The 6830-nt window shown below is 39.4% G+C and overlaps 1 protein-coding gene across 1 annotated transcript in view; it reads left to right on the forward strand.

Annotated features, from left to right (window-relative positions):
- LOC119592182 (D-aminoacyl-tRNA deacylase-like) overlaps positions 1–6830 on the forward strand; it is a gene marked incomplete in the record, with an annotated part of 44963 nt that overhangs the window by 2395 nt on the left and 35738 nt on the right. Inside the window, 1 exon segment of the mRNA XM_037941011.1 lies at positions 1414–1422.

Here is a 6830-nt window from a genome sequence, read left to right on the forward strand (position 1 = left end):
ATTAATATTCTGAAGAGAAACATTGTGTTGAGCACCAGTACCATTGCATATTCTTTTTTCTTTAATTGAAAACTATGTATTTAAGTATAACTACATGTACTAGAAGGTTCATGGTTATAACTACAAAAATGTTGACAGTTCATATATATATTTTTGTTCCAAAATTAACAGGTCTTGTCAGAACATGAAAGTCTTAAATACGAATAAAAAAGAGTTTTCCAGCTTAATTCTTTGATATAGTATAGGCCTTGTTGGTGCAGCTCCATTCAGTTTGAACCATTCTTAGCCATTTTGTTTTTCATTTACCCCTGTTCATGTCTAAAAAAAGTGCAAACTTCAGAAGTGGGTCATGATGCCTTAGTTGCACAGAAGATGCATTAGTAGGGTATCAGAGTAGAATTATTGAACTATTATAAGCTCCATGACATTGGTTGGTTACATGGAATGGAGCATGACCCAGAAACAGTGGGTGCTGGAAAATCAGTGGGGTCCTTTTAGTTCAGGGTTTTGTGGTTGGTTATTAATTTCCGGTTCAGTAGCATTCCAACGATAAATTAATTCAAATTTGCTTATTCCATTAAGAGAAAGGCTGAATTTCTAGTAGTGGTTCCCTTGATATACTCCTATTAACTACAAAATTGATAAGGCTTGTAAGTTTTAGGCTGAGAAAATTGAATATACCTGTGTGAAATAGAATGGACACCTTACTAACTGGACCCTGTAGCTGTTGAGATATGGAAGACTTTTTGGGTTGCTGCATGTGTGATAAACTATTTATTGGTGCTTAGGCATAAACCAACATATTTGCATGATATTTGCATTTGGAGTGAAGAGAAGCATAAAGATATCATCTCAAAAAAATTATGGCAGGGCAATTTGCCCACATTAGTATATCAGATGAGTGTTTATTTATATGTTAAGTATTAAAAGTATAAAAAAGAAAGGATCAGTTATATGTTTTCAAATGATGATTTTAAGAATTGCCCTCACTAAGGTTCCTCAATACTTTTTCTTGTATTTATTACTGATGCAGGTGTAAGAAACATCACTTATTTTCATTTTTTGTGGATGAGCTTTATATCCGTGTAATAGATCTTTAGATTCAAGAGAAGCTTCTAGTGTTTCTGTACTCTACAATAGAAGTGCATATAGGTTAACTGCTTTTTGGTTATTTTGATGGAAGTTGCCTATCTCTGTATGAGGTTCTGTGGGAAATCTTGTAGCTAAAGAGGTGAACAATAACTGAAACAGATGTAAGACTGCACACTGAATGGAAAATCTGTACATGCACATGTATTCCTGGTGATTAGTTGTAAAGTTTGGAAATGGAATTTCATGCACGTTTCCTTGGTTGCTGTGGCAGAGAAGTGATAGTGAAACATTACCTTATATTTGTTCAATACTCTTTTGCAGGTCGCACAGGTTTGTGATGGCTGTAGGCAAAACATGAAGACAATATAAAGGATTCTCAATATTGCACTTGGGACACCTTAATCATCATCCATGTGCATGTTCTGAAAACTATAAATGCACATGACAGATTTCAATTGAGTGTTTTCTCAAAGAACTGTGCAATAAAATTTACCTGATTGCTTCTTGTAAAGAGCTAGAACTGAGTTAACATTGATGCTATCAAACGATGTAGACCTACAAAAAATTACAAGTATTGTGTATGGAAATTGGCACCACTGCTGGTCAAAAGAGAACGTCACCAAAAATGCAGTGAAGTGAGGAATTGAAGTCATGTTATCAGTGTAAGAAGGACAAGAGACAGTGCACTTACAGAATAAAAGATGTCTTCTTGGTCTGCCAATTACTCTCGAAATGCATCAAGAACAAATCTGAAGTCAGCCTCTTCTTTTGATTACCAGCATGGGCATTCTGATAACAGTAGTGTTGAAGGAGGCAAACCCTTTCGTTCTCAGGGGTCAGGCAAAGGATGGGAGAGCAAAACAGATGGTACAGCAAGTTTTAGGCCAGAAGGTCCTATGAATAATTACCCACAGAGAGAGGGAGCTGATTCAGGGCAGCCCTTCAGAAGCTGGAATAATAAACCAGAGTGGAGAGTGAATGCAGGCAGTCAGGAAGGAAGTGGAGCCCCATTGCTTGCAAGCGGTCAAAACAGGAATGAAATTTTGCAAGCTTCATTTAATTGGTTGCCTGATGTGCCACTGGAGAAGAAAAGCATGGATTTGCTACTAAAGACACACCAAGATGTAGGTTTGCTTGGGCAGTCTGCCCATGGTTGTGGATTTCCAGATAAACCTTACAATTCTCAGATTTCAGATGTTGATGGTATGGGAAGTAATGGGAGGAACACTGCATACAGTAGTGTTGATCATGCTGCATACCAACGGAAGAAAACCAGTAAAGCTTTTGATTACCTTAAGACATGGAGGTTGAAAATGAACATGCCAACAGATTCTTTTATGGTAGAGAAGGAAATATCTGAACTTGGCAAAAGGCAAAATTCTGGTTCTTCAGTTGTGGATACACCACCTCTTCAAAATACAGATTATGCCCAGACAGCAGTAACTCTAGGATCCACAAGGTCAACTAGTGTAGATGAAAGGAGTTATTCAAGTAGCTTACTTTCTAAAAAAGAATATGCAGTTCATTCATCAGATACTCAGTTTGATCGACATATGTATGGGTCATCAGATGGGGATTTCTCTAATGCAGATCACAATGTCAAAGGAGGAAGCAGGATAAGTGAGCCGTCATGGAAGTGGAGGAATAATTCACAAACCAATCAGGTCTCGGGATACAAGAGGAACTATACCACAGTAATGACAGGTCAAACTTCATTAAAGACTGGAGGTAGAGACCCATCACCTTTATCTGGGTCGCTTGAAGCCAAAAGACCAAGGATACCTTTGTCATTTAATGAGAATCCCAGGCATGTCAGCCAACAGTATGATGGGTCTTTCCAAGACCAGACATTTGGACATGATAATGATTCTAATTCTTATAATTCTTCTGATTGGAAAAGTCAGGCACCTTTTCCAAAGAGGGGAAGCTCAGATTGGCCTACTAGATCTGATGCTCAGAGCTTGGAGCCAACAGCTGATAATTGGATTGGCTCACGTGGGCAAATTGAGTCTCAGTCTCCAAGAAGAGCGAATGGAGGGAATTCCCCACAACAACCAAACTGGTCAGATTCCCCAGGATTGCTGCAGAGGAACTGTGGGGAGTCATATCCTCGAAGATTGTCACCTAGAAGCAGGTCTCCTGAACAGTCATCATCATCAAGGCTTCTAAGTGCACCTTCCAGAGGACGATCACCAGGACCCATAACGTCTAAAGCAAGGTCAACAGGTGCACATAGAGGATGTTCACCAAGGCTGCCGCAGCGGTGTTCTCCAGGGTCTGTGGCTTCTAGAGGGAAGTCTCCAAGTTCTTTCAGAGGAAGGTCTCCTAGGTTTTCTCCTAAAGGTAGGTCTCCAGTATTGTTGCAGAGAGGAAAGTCCCCAGGAATCTCATTTAAGCAAAGGTCTCAGGGCCCTTCTTCAAGAGGAAAATCTCCCAGGCCCTCATCCAGGGGCAGATCTCCAAGACAGCACAGCAGGAGGTCAGTAAGCCCCATTGCTGACAGAGTGTCATCTCGGTTGGCAAGAGGAAGATCAACAGGGTCCCAGAGATCAGCTGATCGGGCAAGTAGAGGAAAGTCACCAGTTCAGTCTGCTAGTGGCAGGCTTCAGTATCAGCATACTCGAGGAAGGTCACCAAGAAATACATGTGATAGGTCACATGGTAAGTCTCCAACCATTACACAAAGACGGTCACAAAAATCATCTGAGAGATCTCCCATTGGTAGAAGAAAGTCTCCTGGGCATTTCAGGAGAAAGGGATCACCAGGAGTTTTTGGCAGAAGCAAGTCACCAGGATTTGTTGGAAGAGATAGATCTCCTAGGCCTATAGGTAGAAACAGGATTCAAGAACATGTTGGCAGAGGCAGATCTCCAAGACAATTGAACAGGGAAAGATCCCCTAGACAGTTTGGCAAAGACAGAGTATCTAGATACATTGACAGAGATGAATCTCCCAAGTACTCTAACAAAGACAGATTTCTTAGAAGTAGATCTCCAAGCAATGCTAGTAGAGGCAGGTCCCCTGGACAATTGCGGAGTGACAAGTCCCCAAAGGGTAATGGTAGGGGCAGGTCTTATGAAAATAGGCGAAGGTCTGAAGAGGGAATAGATAGATCATCAGATCGTGTTATCAGAGGCAGGTCACCAAGATTAATTACTAAGACAACAGTGAGGCAGTCTTCAAGGCCGAAAGAGAAAAGATGGTTTGAAGAAGTAAGTGAGGATATAGATAAAAAGCATGTTAACCAAAGGAAAGGGCCTGATTCATCGACAAGGGGAAGGCCTGCCCATGGATCTCCGAAAACCCTTCGTAGTGGTAAATCTGTTGAGAGTCAAAGTCCAAACAGATATGAAACTCTCAGGAGATCTCCTCTGTTTGATGAGTTGTCTCCATCTCCTCGATCCAGCAATTTCTGGTCACCTTCCCATGAAAATCTGCAAGGAAAAAAGTCTCACAGAAGGAGGGGTTCCTGGTCACCAGTTGATTTACAAAGAGGATGTTCACCAGTTTCTCCACAGCCCACATTTGAGTTGTCTGATTCTTGGAGTAATCATGTTGAAGGTTCCCCATTACCCTCTTCAAGTCACAGCAGGGTGAAAGGCTCAAAAGTACAACCATCTGAGCTACAAAGGGGTTGCTCACCTGTTTCACCTGAGGGCTACTCAAGGCCATGGTCAAACAGCATTGATTCACGTGATCATCTTGACCTGAAGAGAAGCACAAGTAAATCAAGTCGTTATGAAGGAAAAGCAAGTTTGGAAGAATTTTCTGACAGTTGTGGCTTTCATGAAGAAAACTCAAGGGAAGGTCTGCTGTCTCCACTGGTGGATGGAGGAAAAGAAATTGGAAAAAGAGATGAAGATGATGAAGACTTACGTGTACATCTGCTACGACTTCGAGAGCAGAAAGTGGAAATGAAATTAAGAATGCTTGAAGAAGAAAGCATTGAAACAGAATTAAAGTTATGGCAACTTGAGAATAGGAGATTACTAGAGGATAATGAATTATCTGGAAAGCATGACCGGAGATTCTGGAGTGATAGGGATCTGGAAGGAGGACAAGGATCCAGAGGGAAAAGCTCTCGTTCCTCAAGTTCTTCCCGGCACTTTTTGTCTCACTCTGAAGACCATCAAGAGGTTGAATTTCGACACAGGGAATCACCTTTAAGAGAGTTATCTGACTCCAGACGAAAGGAGAGGAGCCAGCACTCAAGGTCATCTCCCCAATCAGACAGACGCTTTCAGAGGAAAGGCAGATACTAAAAAGTTGTGTTGCGATTTGCTTTATGCAAATTGAAGCTGTGATGTGCAGTGATGCTGTGTTTGTGTCTTACAGGTGTGATGGTGATTCTTGTAACAAATTCTTAGAAAAATGTGTATAAAAAGAGAAAAAGTGATGACAGATTTATTTCAATTTGAAATATAATCAGAAATGCTGAGTAAAGTGATAAAGAAATATTTTTCTGTTGCTATAAAAAAGTGAAGGTTCTTCCAGAAAGCCAGCAGCATCAGAAAAGTAGTTTCCTTGAAATATCTGTAGCTTATACTACTAGAAGAATAAATGTTCTTTACATTTGTATCTGTCAACTCCAGTTAACAACTTTGGTAAAGAAATTTTAAATATTTTCCATTGTAACATAAGAATGTGGAAGATACAGACATTATGAATATTAAAAGAGGAAAATTACAATGCGTAAGTGCTCATTACTATTACTTTTTTGGGAACATAGTAATATGTAATGGATGTCAAGATTATGATGATTTTCAACTATACTTGAAATAGTGTCACTACACAAGCTACTCTTGTATTAAAAGAAAGAAATAGCACATACTCACATAACTGATATACTCGCTTTAGTAAAGAGCACGTAATGCATTTGACCGAGATTGTTTGCTTTAAGTGATAATCAAAGCAATTTCATCATTCATCATTAATCAAGTTATGCATATCAGGCCAAGGATTGGAAAGACATCCTCTGCAAGCAGCAAAGATATGAGTGGCCTGCTTAAACAAGTTTCATCACAGAAAGTCATGCTGGGAAGAGTGGCTAAATTTCAGTGTATTTTAGTGTACAGTATTTTTGGTAGCAATATTATTTGTGTACATCTTTACACAGAAGAGGAAAGTTCATCTTGCCAGGACTGTTTTAATTATACAGACAAGATACGTACTTTGTTAATTTGTTTTTCCCTTCTTTGTTGTTAACAATTTTGAATACTAAGATTTAAAGATGTGACTGAACATTTTCACTCTCAGTTTAGTTAAAAAATTGCAGACTGGTTATCAGCTTTTGTTTAATAATATCCTCCCTAATACTGCTGATACCTTATCCCTTTTCACTTGGCGTGGCCAGTATGTCTTGTAGCCAAAGGGTTACCTATTTAAGAAGCACAAATAAGAGAAATTTGAGGTTTTGGTCCCATAATATCTCTTGTCTAGCCTGAGAAATTTACTTAATTACTGTCAGATGGTTGAGTGGTAGTAAAAGCCAGTAAGACTTGTATATAGATAATTTGTATACAGGTATAGTATGTTAATACATTGGTCTTTGTTCATTGATTATTGTTTTATGGTGCCAATTTTTGTACAATTGTGGTGCAGTCTTGGAATCTAAAGTTGATGTAAAAACATCATGGACATAATTTTGCAGAACCACTGTAAAGCACATCCTCACTTAATCACCTATGAAAGAAAACAGAACTTCATTTGGCAGTCACTGATACTGGAGTTATTTTTAC

Source organism: Penaeus monodon, chromosome 29 (assembly GCF_015228065.2).
Source record: "Penaeus monodon isolate SGIC_2016 chromosome 29, NSTDA_Pmon_1, whole genome shotgun sequence".
NCBI lineage: Eukaryota > Metazoa > Arthropoda > Malacostraca > Decapoda > Penaeidae > Penaeus > Penaeus monodon.